At 40.5% G+C, this 18,252-nt stretch overlaps 1 long non-coding RNA gene across 1 annotated transcript in view; it reads left to right on the top strand.

Moving 5' to 3' along the window:
- Window positions 1-13,554: 13,554 nt before the first annotated feature.
- LOC140844999 (uncharacterized) overlaps window positions 13,555-18,252 on the top strand; it is a 41,711-nt gene continuing 37,013 nt past the window's right edge. Inside the window, exon 1 of the long non-coding RNA XR_012123621.1 lies at window positions 13,555-13,629. This is a non-coding gene — a long non-coding RNA (uncharacterized lncRNA). The remainder of the gene's footprint in view (window positions 13,630-18,252) is intronic.

The raw sequence follows: 18,252 nt of genomic DNA, 5'->3' as shown, positions 1-18,252 counted from the left end.
GTTTATGTCCAAGAGATTTTTGCCTATGTTTTTTTCTGAGAGTTTTATGATTTCATGACTTACATTCAGGTCTTTGATCCATTTCAAATTTACTTTTGTGTATGGGGTTAGACAGTGATCCAGTCTCATTCTCTTACATGTAGCTGTCCAATTTTGCCAACACCAATAGTTGAAGAGGCTGTCATTTCCCCATTGTATGTCCATGGCTCCTTTATTGTATACTAATTGACCATATATGTTTGGGTTAACGTCTGGAGTCTCTATTCTGTTCCACTGGTCTGTGGGTCTGTTCTTGTGCCAGTACCAAATTGTCTTGATTACTGTTCTTTACTGGAAATTTGACAAGAATCCACAAGTGATTTTTTGCTACTTAGTGAAAAAGAAAACTATCCATTTTTCCAATTAAAATATTCAGCTGATTTTCTTTGGAGAAAGAACATACAGTCTGTGTGGTCAGTTTTCCAGTGAGTGTGCCCCAAATTTGCTCATTTTGCAAGTGGGTGTCTGACATACAGCTGCCCTCAGTAAATGCTATAGGAATAAAAGGGAGAAAGAAAGGAGAGAAAAAATGATAAATGGGAAGATAGAAAGGAAATGCCAAACATTTGAAGTTCCTAAGGCTTTTTTCCAGTTTTACTGATACATAATTGACATATAACATTGTATTAGTTTAAAGTATGCAACCTAATGATTTAATATATGTATATTTTGTGAAATGATTACCACAAGGTTTAGTTAACATCCATCACTTCACAAAGTTATGTTTTTTTCTTGAGATGACTTTAAGGTTTACTCTTTTATCTCTCAGATATACAGTACAGTTTTGTTAACTATAGTTACCATGCTGTAATACATCACATCCCCAGAACTTATTTATGGTATACCTGGAGGTTTGTACCTTTTGACTACTTGCACCCATTTCTCCAACTCCCCACCCCTCATCTCTGACAATGACCAGTCTGTTCTCTTTCCATGATTTTTTTTGATTCCATGTATAAGTAAGATCATATAGTATTTGTCTTTCTTTGCCTGACATTATTATTATTTATAAGTAATAGAGATAATTGTGGGACAAAGAGAAGAAAGGAAGGGAACACATCCTGAAGAACAATTACATGCCCTCAATTAAAAGTTATGAATAATTGAAGTCATCTTGTGTTTGGATGTATATATTGTATGTATCATGATAATGGTATTAGAAACAAAATAGGACCATTATAAAAGGTACATGCAGCTTTGAGAACAAAAATGTTGGAAAAGAAAGAAGTATATAATCAAATGAAAGTGGCTACAGCTATATGACACGTTGACAATCTTGCAAGGAATTTCTACCTCTCTCTCTCTCAGAGTAAGAAGCATATTGAGGAAATATTCATGTGAGATAAAGAATGTCTTTATTTTTCCTTCCTTAGAATAGCACTGAAGGTATGGCAGGGACATCCATGGAAACATAGCATGACTAGATGTCTTAGTGAAGTTTCAGAATGTTTAAACATTTAAGATCTGAGATCTTCGTGGTATGAGAGCCTGATGCATTTTGGCTGTTGACAGCTTGTTGGCAGTTTACACTCGGTAAGTGCACCGACTCCGACGGTCTGTTTTCACAAGCTACCTGCCTGTCACATTGTGAGCGGCCTCTCTTCCACATTCACAAAGGCTGTCTTTTTTGTATTCCTCCCTCATGGAGATTTTAAGTGACTGCATGGTGAAAGGCCACATAATCAGATTTTGTAATGACACCATGCCTGCAGTGCAGGTATCAAAATATCATAAATATAATAGTAAAAAAATACCTACTCAGGAACTATTATTTAAGTTACAGTCTAGTCACTGAGTGGACATTGAACTTGAGGCCCTTGTTAGCACTTTGTGGTTTTGCGTTTTGTTTTGCTTTTTTCATAATTTAGAATCTGTTCTTCCACAATCATAGTAATGAAGCACAATGTAATAAATAAAAAGACACAACAGAGTAAATAGAGAAACAATTATCTATTATCCTACAGGTGGATATATTAAGAACCTTCCAAACATTTCTGTAAATGGACGTTTGTATGATCCTGAGATCTGTTATATGATAAAGTGAAGTACAGTGAGAATCTTGGTGTCCTTGTGATGACATTGTTGGCAAACTGCACATAGCTTCAGAGACTCCAAATGCAGGCTAGATTATGAAGGCTGATGTAACACCCTGAAAGAGAAGGTTCAGAGAAGAAAGATAAAGAGTTGAAAAGCCCTTGGGTCATTACAGAAGGCATTTTATTCGTTGACAACATCGTCCACATGTGCACTAGAATAGCCGCTGTCGAGGCAACTTGACTATATGGAGAATGGAAAGTAACTATGGGCAACAAGATGAGTGATGTGTCTGGTACCATATAAGAGCTAAGAGGTGTATAAGAGTAAAGAAGGGAGATTTCGCCTCCAAACTTACCTCTCACAGAATTAATTTGGTATCACTATAACTTCTCAGTCTTTGTAAATCTAATAGTAATTCTTATCTGAAAGCTTTTTAAAATGCCTAGCCTATCATATAGTCAGAGAAGTAGGGTTGGAAATATGATTTTAACAGCATTAACAAGTAGAATCCCCAAGGTTTCTTCAGTAGAAAAATTTTAACAGAAGTTAAGTTTGTTAGTAAAACACTCATAATAGTAGTACATTGATATTTTCCATGCTCTTGACAAAATCAGGAAAAATGAAAAAACAGAAAGATGTTTGCTGGCTAAAATGATATTTGACCAAACGACAGTATAAAAATAAATGCAATGCTTCCGATCAAAAGTTAATATTAAAATTAGAGAATTATTCTAGCATTCAGCAGACCAATAACATTAATCTGAAATATCAACTACCATGTGTCAACTCTATGCCAGGCATGAGAAGTGTTACTTCATGAGAGAACATTAAAAACAAACAGAAAACTGAAACACATTCAGTTTTAAACACATCAGAAATTATTAGGATTAGAAATATCTTACTCTGGGAAGGGAAACAGAAGGAGATTTTATTATTTTAGCAACTAAATTATTAGTCCACAGTTAAGTATTAAAAACAAACTTGACACTGACTCTATCAATAAATAATTCATTACTGCCAAGAGAAATTTTATTAAAATTACAATTGATGATTATCAAAAGGACAATGATAAAGACTATGTATCATGAAGTGTTTTATGGTAGAGATTAAAAGCCATGCTAGGAGAAGAGGTAATTTAGTTTGTTTCAACACAGAGAAAAGGGGTTAGAAGCAAAAAGCTATTCTTGTTTGAAAAATAAAAGCCTGAGAATTACTTCAAGCAGGCAATAAAAACTATACAAACCACCAGCTGTTTTTTACTAAAAATAAGGAAAAAGGTAAATGGAAAAAAAATAAGAATTCAAGCATACATCTCAACACATCAGTTATTTGAATATGAAAGATGGCAAGATTGAAGTCTTTCTAGCTCCCTATTATTAACAAATTTTTACATATATTCATTTGAAAAGTCTATATAGGAGTGGTTGACTTAAGTCAGACAAAAACAAATACCCTATGATCTCTCTTGTATGTGCAACCTAAAACACAAGCAAACAAACACAATAAAACAACAGTAACAACAACAAAAAAAACAAGCTCATAGAGAACAAATTGATGGTTGCCAGAGGCAGGGGGATGGAAGAAATGGGTGAATTTTTTTATTTTACTTTTTTAGTTTAAGTAAAAAATATTTTTTAAAAAATTGAGCAAAGGGCTGAACTGTGTTTATGGTGAAACAATTATTTTCAATAAACCTTTTATTTCTTAAAAAGTGGACAAAAATCTTAAGAAACTTCACAACAGAGAATATCCAATTGGCCAATAAATACAAGAAAAAGTACTCAATGTCATTAATCATCAGGTAAATGCAAATTAAAACCATAATGTGATACCACTCAACAAAAGGGCCAAAATAAAAAATAGTGATAATACCAAGTGTTAGTGACAAGTAAAGCTTTTAGATATCTCATGGTTTGCTGGTAAGGGTAGAAAACTGATAGTATGAATGAAGGGCCCCCACCAGTAAGATGGCAAACTTCCGGCTTCTCTTTGGGGTCCTCGGTTCCCGCCGGCGCCACCTGAAGCCCAATCACCTCTCGCCCCCCTCCCAATCCCAGCACCTAGCCAACAGCCACCAGCCCCGTAGAAGTGACACCTCAATCAATTCATGCCCCTTCCTATATAACCCAGCACCTTTCCCTAATAAAGCGGAATTCTCTGGTGAATTGCTGCTGTGTGTCACTCCTTTCCTTTCATTGGTGCTGAAACCCGGGAGATGGGACACCCCAACTGGGCCCCCCGACACCAGCAGCAGCTTGCCCTCGTCCTCTTTTTCCGGCGCTGGCTCATCACACTCACCACTCCTCTCTGGCCTTTAGGTAAGTTTTCCCCCCGGAGTGGGCCACTCTTCCCCGAGCTATCGCAGTGCCATTGACCGTGATCGTCTGGCAAGGCCCTGACGCTCGGGGATGAGGAGGGAACTCTCCACGCCTCAGTACTTCACGGCTGTGGCGGACCCTCAGGCCCCTCCTCCAACAGCCATAAGTCCCCGCCTCAAGCCTTTACAGCTGCGGCGGACCCTCAGGCCCCTCCTCCAACAGTCATAAATGCATTCACCATCCCTTCCATCAGTGCTGAAACTTTTTAAGCAAAATTTCCCCGGGGTGGGCCACTCTTCCCCGAGCTATCACAGTGCCATTGACCGTGATCGTCTGGCAAGGCCCAGATGCGCGGGGACAAGGAGGGAACTCTCCCCGCCTCAGGCCTTCACGGCTGTGGCAGACACTCAGACCCTCCTCCGACAGCCATAAATTCTCGCCTCAGGCCTTCACGGCTGCAGCAGACTCTCAGGTCCCCCCTCCAACAGCCATAAACGAGGTGACTCCTTTGCGGATGAGAATGCTCCCTTCCCCCCCCCTCCTCCTTCTGCTCCGTCCGCCGAAATCTGTTCTGTGTGCCGAAAACTCCTAGTGCTAGGTACCTCGTGACTCCGGCAAACTGCCTTCTTAGGGAAGTCTCGGTGACAACCCACACTTCCTAAGAAATTCCGACTCGTATACGAGTTTCCGCAGAACACCAAGGATCATCGGGGACGCCCTTTGTCTCCTTGCGGTCTGCTTCCAGTCCGAGGATCTCCATTCATCTTCCCCTGTTTTGTCTCCTTCTCTGTCCTTTAGCCATGGGAGCCTCCTCATCCCTCCCTGAAAGTTCACCTCTTAAATTCCTGCTTAAGCATCTGGCTACCCTCTCCCTGACGCCTGATATAAAACCAACATACCCCCTAGACATACCCCCTAGACAATAACAACCAATGGCCCGCAGGGGGAACTCTTGATCCTAACATCACCCGCGATCTTTTTAACTACTGCCAGTGCCTGAAAAAATGGAACGAGATTCCCTATATCGAAGCTTTCCGCCTCCTCCTCCCCCCCACAAGTTCTCCTAGCCTGCAAGCTGCCACCCCCACAGAAGCCTCCCATACACTCCCTTCCCCTTCTTCTCCTACAACAGCCCTTCTCCCTTCCTCCCCTCCATCTCACCTCCTCCGCCTTCCTCCCCGGCAGATTAAGCCTGAGCCTTTCAGCCCCCCCTTTAACTAGGTCCCAGGGGCCTCCTCCATCTTTGCTCTCATCACCTGTTTCTCCCCTGTTAGGGACCGCCTTTGTCTTTTCACATGTTTGTAGGGAGAATGGGAAAGAATCTTCCCCCATGTCTGAACGCAGCATGGGAAAGCACAAGCTAGAGAACAACCGGTGCAGTCCTTAGAAGTTATCTGTCCACAAAAACATATCTTGCCAAGACTCCTCACTCTGAAAATAGGGAGACCTTGAAGATGTGTAGAAACACCACCCCTGCTTCTAGATATGCCCTTCCCCCACTTGCCAATATGGCAGGAATGGAGAACAAAGAACATTCTGTTTACGCATTCCATAAGCAATTAACTGGAGCCCTGCTATAGCTCAGTTAGAAGAGCATGGGACTCTTAACCTCAGAGACATGAGTTCAAGCCCAACTAGAGCTGCAGAGGCAAGCAGCTGGGCTGCTGGCTGGTGACACGTGGGTCCGATTCTATCTTTCTTTATTTTCTTTGACCCCCTTCCGCACTTCAGGACCTGCTCGACTAGACCGCGTCACTCCCCCACAGACTGAGCCAGAACCCTTTAGTCCCCCTCAGACTCAGTCCCGAGGGCCTCCCAAAATTATCGCCCCCCTCCGGGAGGTTAGCAGATCCAAAGGCATCGTGCGCATTCACGTCCCTTTCTCCTTAGGAGATTTAGCCCAACTAGAGAAACGCCTAGGTTCCTTTTCCACTGATCCCACGACATACATCAGGGAGTTTCAATGGACCCTCCCGTCTTACAGTCTCACACATCATGACATTTTCATGCTCCTGGCCAATACTCTCCTCCCTGAAGAGCATAGACGAGTTTGGGACTTCGCCCAAACGCACACTACCGAAACCCACAGGACTGACCCCACCTATCCCCCTGGCCCCACTGCTGTCCCCGAACAAGACCCACACTGAGATTATAACACCGCCATGAGTCTCCGCTCTCGAGATATTTTTGCCTCCTGCTTAATAGCAGGTCTGAAAAAGGCAGCTCGTAAAGTAGTCAATTTTCAAAAGCTCCAAGACATAATTCAAAAGAGAGACGAAACTCCTTCCGAGTTCTTAGACAGACTCACTCAAGCCCTATTACAGTATACCAGCCTAGACCCAGAAACACCTGAAGGAAAACATGTCCTTATGACATACTTCCTAGCTCAAAGCTACCCCGACATTAAAGCTAAACTCAAAAAGTTAGAACAGGGCCCCGCTACCCCACAGACTGAGATCCTAACAGTGGCCTTTAAAGTCTTCCATAACCGGGAGGAGGAGAAAGAACACCATAAACAAAAGGCTGATCAGGCCAATTTCCAAATGTTGGCCCAGCTGATAAAACCACAAACTGGGCACCCCTCTACAAACAAGCCCCCACCCAGGAGCTTGTTTCAAGTGTGGAAAAGAGGGACATTGGTCAAGGGCGTGCCCCTCCCCCAGATCTCCTACCACCCCATGCCCCAGATGCCACAAAAAAGGCCATTGGGGGTCTGATTGCCCAACCACCCGAAGGGGAGGCTGGATGAACAACCCCCATCCTAAGCCCGCCGTAGTGGGGCTGGCAGAAGAAGATTGACGGGGCACGGGAGCTTCTCACCCGACCATTTCCATCACCAAACAGGAGCCCAGAGTTACTTTAACAGTAGACAGTCGCCCCATCTCCTTCCTCTTAGATACAGGAGCCACCTTCTCAGTCTTGTGAGAATACCGGGGCCCTACCACGCCAGCCATTACTCCTATAGTCAGGGTAGGAGGTAAACAGATTTTCCTATTAAGCCCCCCTTTTATGCACAATCCAAGACAATCCCATACCTTTCTCCCACTCCTTCCTGGTTATGCCACAGTGTCCCATCCCTTTACTAGGACAAGATATCCTTTCCCTCCTCCACGTTTCCATAACTATATCCACTCCAACAGCCCCCAGTACTCCCTTTCTGATGGCCCTCATAGCCGACAACCCCCATCTACCCAATGAAAGCTCCGGTTCCACCCTCATACACCCTGTAAATCCCAAAGTTTGGGACATTACAAGCACCTACATGGCCCTATGTCCCCCTGCCTCTATCAAATTACCTCAGTATATCTGTCAGGCCCAATACCCCCTAACCACTTCAGCCCTCATACGCCTCCAACCCATCATTCAAGATCTCTTAAACAAAAATTACCTCAGACCCACTCACTCCCCATTTAATACCCCCATATTAGCTGTTAAAAAAACCAACGGATCTTTCCGCCTTGTCCAAGACCTTCGCCTCATCAACATGGCCGTTGTCCCTATCCATCCCTTAGTTCTAAATCCATACAGCCTTTTATCACAGATCCCTGCCTCAGCATCCCACTTCTCAGTCCTAGATCTCAAGGACCCATTTTTCTATCCCTCTAGACCCTGCTCCCAAGATTTTTTCATCTTCACCTGGACGGACCCATACACAAGACATTCTGAACAACTCACTTGGACAGTTTTGCCACAAAGCTTCCGAGATAGTCCCCATATTTTTAGACAGGTCCTAGCTCAGGACCTCAAACAGTTTCATTATGATCACTCCAAGTCCACCTTATTACTATACATGGACAATCTTCTACTCTGCAGTCCCTCGTGGGAACAGTCTCAACTTGACACTGCCTCCCTACTTAACCTTCTAGCTTCTAGAGGTTACCGAGTATCCCCCGTCAAAGCTCAAATCTCTTCCCCTCCTGTCACTTACCTCAGATTCCTTCTATCTCAACAAAGAAAGTCCATTACCTTAGACAGAAAATGGCTCCTCTCTGACCTGCCCGTTCCCAAAACCAAGACAGAAATCCTTTCCTTTCTAGGCCTGGCTAGATATTTTAGAGCATAGATCCCTGACTTCTCCCTGTTGGCAAGACCCCTATACGACCTCAGCAAGAGCCCCCCTAAAGAACCATTATCCTCCTCACCCCGACACTCCTTCATTAAGCTCCGTCAAGCCCTTGTGGAAGCCCCAGCTCTCCATCTTCCTGATTTGTCGAAGCCCTTCTCATTATACATTCATGAGAGGTCCAGTCAAGCTCTAGGAGTCCTAGGCCAATATTATAGCCCATCCTTTGCCCCAGTAGCTTATCTCTCCAAGCAATTAGACCCCACAGTTCGGATATGGGCCCCCTGCCTACAAGCATTAGCCGCTAGACAGCTCTTGCAGAAGGCAGCTCATAAACTGACATTCAGGGTGCCCCTTACCATTCTGTCCCCACATCACCTAAAAGATCTCTTAACCTACAAAAGTTTACAGACTCTCCCTCCCTCCAGACTCCTGACCTTACTGTCCTCTTTCCTCCAAAATCCCGTTCACCCCCTTTGCCATCCATACCCGAATCATGACTTTTTCCTCCTTTACTGCGCTCTCACTTTTTTTTTTCCTCATTCCTATTTTCTTCCCCACCACCCCAGGCTCCTTTGTATGGCGATTCAAAGTCAGACAGACTTACACACAGCATCAAACAAAAGTTACTGCCCTCATTGCCACACCAGACTGCCCTCTGAAAAGCTGCTCTGAGCCTTTATACCTCCACTTTCCTCCCTCCACCGAAGTGTTCACTAGCAGCTACCCTTATTCTCCCTACCTCTGCTTCCTCTATGACCAAAAACAAGCCTATTGCAAGCGATAGCCAGACACCTACAGGAGATGTCCCTACCGGTCTTGCGCCATTCACTACATGAGTAACTTCCAGTACCCACAGTATTACTCCTCCAACCGTTTCATGAAATATCCCAACGGCTCATTCTCCTTATCAATCCCAGATCCCTGGGACTCTTGATGAGCCGACGGAGTCACAGCCTCAGTTTACTATGGGGGGTCCTTGACCCCCCACGGTATCCTTCATATCTCTCGAAAGTATGTTCCCTCTCATTCCCAGATCTCTCAAGTTGCATCAGATAGCAGACATTCCGAAAAAGTCATTATCCAAACTCTTGATGGCGCCTCTTCATCTTCTTATCCCCGCCCCTCTTCCCATTTCTCCTACTCTTCATTACAGCTCATTCAGGGCACCACCATCTTTCTCAACCACACCCTTAACACAGCCAGTTGTTTCTTGTGTGCATCACTACAGCGCCCACTGCTGGCCGCCGTGCCCCTTAATATTTCCAACTACTCCTTCCATGCAGAAAGACAACCTCTCTGCCACCTGGCAAACATACCCCTATGGGAACCAGAATACTCAGATAATCTCACCATCCACCACTGTGTAGGCCCAACTCCACCCCCCTCCAGCGCACTTCACAGCCTCTCTATCTATACCCCTACCTCCGGCTCTAAGACTTTTACGCAACTGGGACACTTCTTTTGGTGTAATGGCAGTCTTTTCAACTCACTGCCTCTCAACTCCGATACACCCTGAATTCTCGTCACCCTAATCCCACAATTTACACTTTACAGCATGGCAGAATTTCTTGAGCTCCAACGTCCCTTGCCCTCGCGCACAAAAAGAGCTGCTTTCCTTCCCATCATGGTCAGTAGCTCTTTGATCACCTCAGCCACTGGGGCATGGTTTTCGGGAGAAGCCTTGGGTCACTCTCTATGGGCAGTTCGAGATCTCAACGCCAAACTTGAGGGAGCCCTGACATGCACTGCCGATTCCCTAGCCTCTCTCCAAAGACAGGTCACTTCGCTAGCTAAGGTCACCCTTCAAAACCGGTGGGCCCTAGATCTGCTTACAGCCGAGAAGAGCGGCACCTGCGTCTTCCTCCAGGAAAAGTGCTGCTATTACATCAACGAATCCAGCATTGTAGAAACTGACATCACCAAACACACTGACCTTGCCTCCAGCCTCCACTCTGCTTCCAATTCCAACCCATTCTCTTCAATACTAACAAACCCCCTCCTCACCTAGCTCTAGCCCATTGCAGGCCCCATAATAATCATTCTTCTTGCCTGTCTCTTCTTACGCTGTATAATAAAGTTCATCAAATCCCAAGTCGGAAAAATCTCTAATCAAGCTTTCAACCAGCTTTTACTCAGGAACTACCAGCTTCTGGCCACAGAAGATCCCTCACCCTCACGTGACCTCCTGACCACACGCTGAGATGGACCCCTCTCTCCACTGGAAACTGTTCCTGGAAACAATGGCCGCAGATGCCTGGCTCCTGACACCCATATCCTCTTGGCACCATTGGAATCAACAGGTCCTTGACCTATGGTTACAGGAACCTTCATTGATTTCCAACCTGAAGAAGTCCACATCTACTCGTCCTTACTGTAGAGAGTCCTATCAACCCTTTCCTCCAGATCCTCAAGCCCTCACTCCCTTCTCCACCCCCATTCAGCAGGAAGCAGCCAGAGAGAAAGCAACGTCCACAACCCCATAGAGGAGAAAGGGGGGAATGAAGGGCCCTCACCAGTAAGATGGCAAACTTCCAGCTTCTCTTTGGGTCCTCGGTTCTCGCCAGCACCACCTGAAGCCCAATCACCTCTCGCCCCCCTCCCAATCCCAGCACCTAGCCAACAGCCACCAGCCCCGTAGAAGTGACACCTCAATCAATTCATGCCCCTTCCTATATAACCCAGCACCTTTCCCTGATAAAGCGGAATTCCCCAGTGAATTGCTGCTGTGTGTTGCTCCTTTCCTTTCAATGAACATACACATATCCTCTGACCTAACAGTTTGTCTCTTACAAGTAAGTGCATATGTTGACCAAATGATATGAACAAGAAAAAATTTAGCAATTTTATCCAAAGTAGCCCCAAATTGAAGTAATCCAAATGCCCAAGAATAGTAGAACAGATAAATAAACTGTGGTATTGTAGCTCCTAGCCAGAGCAGATTCCCAACTCTGGACAAGTTCACCACGGATTCAGTGAGAATAATGACAATGGAACATTGGATTAAAAAGGGGCTTATACCAAGCTCTGTCCTCACAGCAGTAGGTCAAGCACTAGACTCCCGTCCCTCCATCTCTGTCCCTGGCTCAGTCTCTGCTTTCGTCTCTCCTGTTCTCTTGATCTCCTCTTTATGTTCTGCTCTCCTGCTTCCCTCTGCTCTTAGCACCGGGCAGAGGTCTTCTTAAAGTAATACCTGCCATAATAGCTTATTGCCAGTGGGTATGCATGCGTGTGTCTGTACAGTAAGCTAAGTATCAGCTCATCCTTCATGCTCAGTGTCAAGTGAGGATCCTTGCCATGGAACTTCCATTTTCCCTACAGGTACATTTTGTGATGGAAACTACATAGCATTAAAATAAAGAACCAACAACCAATACATATAACAACATGGATGAATCAAACCAAAATAAAGATGAGACACAAAAGGAAACATTCTATAGGATTTTATAGCTATAAAGTACAAGAATAGGCAAAACCAATCTATAAAGATAAATGTTAGACTAGTAGTTACCTTTGTAGAGTGCACACTGGGAAGAGGCATGAGGGTGCCTTCTGGGTGCTGGAAATGTTCTGTCATGGCCTGCCTGGCTACTGCATGAATATATCAATCTGTATACTTAAAATATATGCACTATATTGTATGTGTGTTCTATCACAATAAAAATTCTAAATAGGTAAATTAAATTATCCCTTGCTGCTCCATGATCGCACAAATCATGTTTTAGGCACATATTTGCACCTTCCAAGGTCTAAATAATGCCTGCTCAGTGTTTGTTGAATTTAATTAGATGGGCCAGGCAGTTCCAACTATATGATCTTAACTAGATGAGTACAGTATGTCGGAGAGGTCAGTAGAACTACAGCTGTGCATTTCCTGCAGAGGACTTTTAAATTCCCAGAGCATTCATATTTAAAATATCTGCCTTTTTTTTTAAATAAAGGGAGATAGGAATATTTGCATATTGTAAAACAACCCCATTTGCAGGTTTTAACAAGATTCAAATAAAAAGGAGAGGGTATTTAGCGTATACTTTGAGGAACCTGATGAGGTTTTGTGATATGATAGAAAAAATCAGATGTTTTGCCCTGTTTTGTGCTTGAGATATCCATTTTCTAAAGAACTCCTTAATGGTACATATAGAATACAAAATGTTGTTTCTACATACTGTATCTATAAGCCATGTGGGAATTATAGTTATTCATATCATATATCTCAGAGAATGGAGAGTTAAGGTGGATAGAGGAGAGAAGGACCAGGGCATAAGGAAAATTTGACTGAGGGAGTGAATTTTAATTCTCTGTAGCCAAGGACTTCTCCAGGCATTTTTTTTAAGTAACCTATATAGTAATTACCACAATATTAGAGTCTGTACAAATGCTTGGCAAATACTTTGGTAAGGGAAAACTACAAATTATTTTACATTGTATGTTTAAAGGGGGCAGAACCTAGATGCTCATGACTGGAAGATCCCTTTGTTCATAAATGAACTCTGATTTTATATCCGATTTTTAATCAAAGCAGCAACCTTCTCCATGAGCTTCATAGATGACTGTTCAGTGTCTGATTAAACTCATTTCCTAATCAGCTACTTTGGGCAAGTTTGGAAAACTTCAGTTACTGACATTTTCAGAAAGTTAAGCCTTATATTGATTAAAATTTATTTCTTCCTGTAACATTTCAACATGGTTTTATTTTGAGCTACAAAAATTATTCTCACATGACATGCTTTAAAATATTTGAAACTACGTTTGTCCTTTTTGAGTTGAATATCCTTGGTTATTTTCTATAGTTTCTTCAGTGGTTTACTTATAAATTCAGCTTGGATACACTGAATTGCCGAATACAGAGGACATCACATTGTAAGTTGCATACACCATCTTTATAAACTGAAGATGAAACTGTAACAAAAACCTCAAAGTAGGGTTTATACGCCCCCTTGCAGCTGTTGTGAACCAGTGTCAGCAGAGCAACCCTCACTCTGAAAACAAGCAGGCTCCAGAGTCCGGCCTCCACTCTCACTTGCTCTCCCCCTTTTACTCCCTCCTCCTCTCGCTCTTTCTCTCTGTCCGACCCTTGTATCCCTGTGCCCAGTCAGTAAATACGCAGGCATACAAGGAAAGACAACTTCCAAGAAAAAAAGACACAAGAGAACAAACCCACAGGCAATTCAGGTAACGGTGTTATTTGAGGCAAGATTTAAAATACTTGTGATAGATATGTTAAAAAATTGAATATTAAGATGCATTATTTTGGCTGTAAACTGGAAACTGCAAAGAGACATCAAATGAATATTATATGAAATAAAATACAGAAACTAAAATTGAGAAGTAAATGGATGGCTTGAATAGCAGGCCAAAGAGAATTTATGAGAAAATTAAAGTTAAAGTTAAAGAGAAAATTAATTAGCTGGAAGATAGATTGGTAGAAAATATCCAAATGAAAGCATAGAGTCAAAAAGGAAAAATAGGGAAATGAGTGTGATCTACAGAACATAGTCAAAAATCTAATGTGTAACTGGAGTTACCAATTTTTAAGAGAAAGTAATGGAATGGATATAATATTTAAAAGGGTGATATTTTCTAAAATTGAAGACATCAAGTATGGAATAAAAATGCTATAATACTTCTACTTCTGGTTATGGCTAACAGAAACTAGTCTTATATCCCCAGACACTAAATGACTTTTAAAAATAGAAAACTATGTGAAACAAGTATTTGTAGGCATTGGACCACAGGCAGCACAAGACAGGGATTCCTGAACAATAGGAAGTGGACAGTTTGAGCCATGTGATCGCCAAGCTTGTAGCCTGTAGAGAGTTTCCAGAAGGCAGTGCAGGAGGGAACCCAAACAGAAACTAGCGGTCTCCTTAAGTTGAGCAATAGAGTTCATAATTTGAAAAAGCCAGGAGAGCTAGAATTTGTGAGGTGAAGGGCCAGAGACTAGTACTGTCTTGTTAAGAAATTGGAATTGTTGTTATATACCTCCCCCTCAAAAAACAACAAGCACATACAAACAGAAACAAAACAAAAAGTACCACTACAGGCCCAGATGGCTACTGGCAAACCAAACCAAAATTTTAGAAAGGAAATTATACCAAATCCATATCAATTCCAGAATATAGAAGATGAGGAAATGCTTTTCAACTCATTTTCATTAGCATGCATACAAACAGAACAGACATTAGAAGAGAAAACCACAAATATTTTTCATGAATATAACTATACAAATTCCATCAAAATGGAACAAATGTAATCCAAAGATATAAAAGTTATAGTAGATTGTGACCAAGCAAAGTTTATTCCAATATTCAAAATTATTTTAACATTCTAAAATCAGTTTTTAAAAATAAACCTCAACTAGAGACAAAAGGACAGATTTTATATTGATTATGAAGATTAGTTTTTCACTGTATCTTCTAGTAGCTACATAGTGTCCCTCAATATATGTCTATGCATTAAGTTTAGAATTAAGTCCATAATTCTATTCCTAGAAGAAGAATTTGATAGGATGTTCATTTTGGAACAAGAAAAATCTAGCTATCATAGTCTCTGTGGATTGTCCTAAGATTTAAGAGGCAAGGATTTGAGAACAATTTCAGAGAAAAGCTTAATTAGAAAAAGTAAGAAATAACATAGTCTGGCTAGAAGTTGTAAGAGAAACAAGGAATTCTGAAAATATGCTCAAGATACTGATAGGTAGATTGAAAATGGAGGAAGAGAGAAACCAAAAATTACATCTTGTTTTGAGTATAAAGTCTAAGCAATGGAAATGAAATCGAAGTTCCAAACACAGAGCTTTGAAGTAAATTCAGTGACAACTGGGCAAAACAATAGAACACAACACATACCACCACCACATGACAAGAATAATGGGAAATCCAAGTGAAGAAAAAATTCTAGTAGTGGAGAAATATGCCAGTTTCCTACAGGCATTGCTTGTTAACTAACCTATGTCATGTGTTGCTCTTTCGGCGATGAAATGGGGCATGAGGAAAATGGAGTGAAATAAAGGATGAAGAGGGTCTTTAAATGCTGTTGGTTGGACACAGAAAAGACATAAAAAGAAAAGTTACAATTACATTTTAAATTAAAGACATACTGATGTTTCAAAGTTAATGTTATTTTTTAATGTATAGGTTAGAAAAATACTTACTCAATTGTCAAAATTAATATATAATTCCTACCAGGAAGAGATAACAAGTAGTGATAATTAAAAATTGCTAGCTATTAATATGTAGATCACTTATACTTTGTAAAGAAAAAGCTATGCAATGTATAATCTATAATCTGTATTTTTTCTGCATTACTGAGCTGTAATTTCTTTAAGGCCAGAATTTTAATTTAGTAATCTTTGCTCTTCCTATACAACATAGTGCAGTGGCTAGCACATGTTAATTCAATAAAGATCTTTTGAGTGCATGCACAGAAAACAGAAAATAAAAGAATGAACGTCAACCATTACCACACCATATGTAAAAAAAATAACTTGAAATGGACCATAAACCTAAATTTGAGAGCCAAAGATATAAACTTCCAAGCAAAACATTACTGAAAATCGTTGTCACTCTGAGTTAAAATAAAACAAAACAAAACAGAACAAAACACATGCAAAAAGAAGAACAAGGTTTGTCATTAGACTTTATCAAAAATAAAATCTGTTGTTCTTCACAAGACTCAGTTAAAAACGAAAACACAAACCACAGACTGTGACATTGCGAAACAGGTATCTGACATAGACTTGTATACAAAAAAAAGAAGAACTCATGCAACCCAATATATTTTTAAAATGATAAAACAAAACCAAAAAAGCCAAAAACCAATATAAAAAAGGCCAAAATTTGAAGAGACATTTCACCAGATATGTAGTTGGCAAATAGCACCTGGAAATACACTCAATGTCATTGGTCATTAAGGAAATGTAAATTGAGAGGACAAATGGCCAACACCTAGGATGGTTAAAATTAGGAAGTCTGAGTATATCAAGTGATGCAAGAGGGTGAGGTTACTAGAATCCTTATCCGCTGCTGCTGGGATTGTAAAATGAATACAACCACTTTTCAAAAGAGATTGGCAGCATTGTGAAAAGCTCAACATGTAACTACTTTATGAGTTTTGACATATAGGTACACCCAGCTATTACTCAAGAGTAATAAAAGAGTATTAAAATCATACATTCACACAAAGAATTGTATACAAATGTTCACAGGACCATTACTTATAATATCTCTAAACTGGAAACAATCCAAATCTCCATAAGCAGGAGAAGAAATAAATACATTTTGACATACCCATTCAATGGAATATTACTCAGCATTAAAAAGGGATAAATTACTGATGTGCATAAAACATGGGTGAATCTCAAAATAAGTATGCTGAGTAAAAAAGAACAAAGAAAAACTACTACAGATAGTCCCATTTGTATGAAATTCAGTAAAATGTAGAACTAAACAATAATGAAAGAAAATAGATCAGAGGTTACCTAGAGATTACAGGGAATGATAGATTACCAAGGGGATTAGAAAATTGCTGGTGTGGAGAGAAATGTCTTTCATTTGATTGTTTCATGGATGTATTTATGTCAAGACTCAGGAAATTATACCCTTAAGTATGTGCAAGTGGTATCCTTTAATATGTATAAAAGTTTTATAACTCAATATAGCTATAAAAAAGAACTATCATGAAATTTCAGTGAGATAAATGCTAAGAAAACCACAACAGGCACATGATAACTAAATGCAGAAACCAAAGACAAAGAGAAAATCTTCTAAAAAGCCAAAAACACCCTCAAATACATGTATTCTTCAAAGGAGCAACAATAAAACTGGCAACTCATTTCTCAATAGAAACAATGGAAGTAAAAAGACCCCCCAAAAATGACATTTTGAAAGTCATTTTGAATGAGAGCAACTGCTAACATAGAATTCTGTAACTAATGAAAACCTTCTTCAAAAATGAAAACATTTTCGGATAATCAGAAACTCAAAAAATGTTTCACCAACAGAACTACACTAATGGAATTATTAAAATGAGTACTTAAGGCAGGAAAAAAACTGATCCTAGATCCCATGTCAAAGATAAAGGTGATGCAAGGATCTATGAAAATAGTAATTTTATGGGCAACCCTAAATGAAAACTATCTGTATAAAACAAACTATAATATGTATGTGGTTATAAATATTATATTATAGATTTATGCACATACACAAATATGTTAATATTATTAAATCAGTTCAGAGGAAATTTTTAATATGGTTAGCATATTGTAAGATCTTTCCATTAAGTGATAAAATTACTTATATTTATTATGTTTTATTAAGTTAAGAATACATGTTGTACTACCTGGGCTGATCCTTAAGAAAACAGAAGGAGAATGTATACTTAATAAAATGATAGGGTGGTAAATGGAAAATTGAAACAATTGATTAATTACAAAGGAAGAAAAGAAAGGAGGAAGAAATACAGAATAGGTAAGACAAGAGAAAACTGATAGTAATATGCAAATTTCTATCAAAATATATCAGTATTCCAATGAAGGCAAAACCAGACTCAATTTAGCACAAAAATTTAATCTATATGTTGCTTAAAAATTGCATACCCTAAATACTATTTAAAGTGGTTTTATATTTAAGGGTTCAACATTATAATCTTTGAGTACAATAAATATTTGTTGAGGATCCAACTTGGGTCAGACCCACAGGCTGAAAAGACAAGTTGTGTATTCCCTAAGGAGCTAGGTTTCTCCTTATAAATACAACTAAGTTAAAAATATTAGAAATACTGATATATGTCTTTAAT

The sequence above is a fragment of the Manis javanica genome, chromosome 2, assembly GCF_040802235.1.
Source record: "Manis javanica isolate MJ-LG chromosome 2, MJ_LKY, whole genome shotgun sequence".
Lineage (NCBI taxonomy): Eukaryota > Metazoa > Chordata > Mammalia > Pholidota > Manidae > Manis > Manis javanica.
Note: the sequence above shows the minus strand (reverse complement) of the source record. Positions and strands in the feature narration are given on the sequence as shown.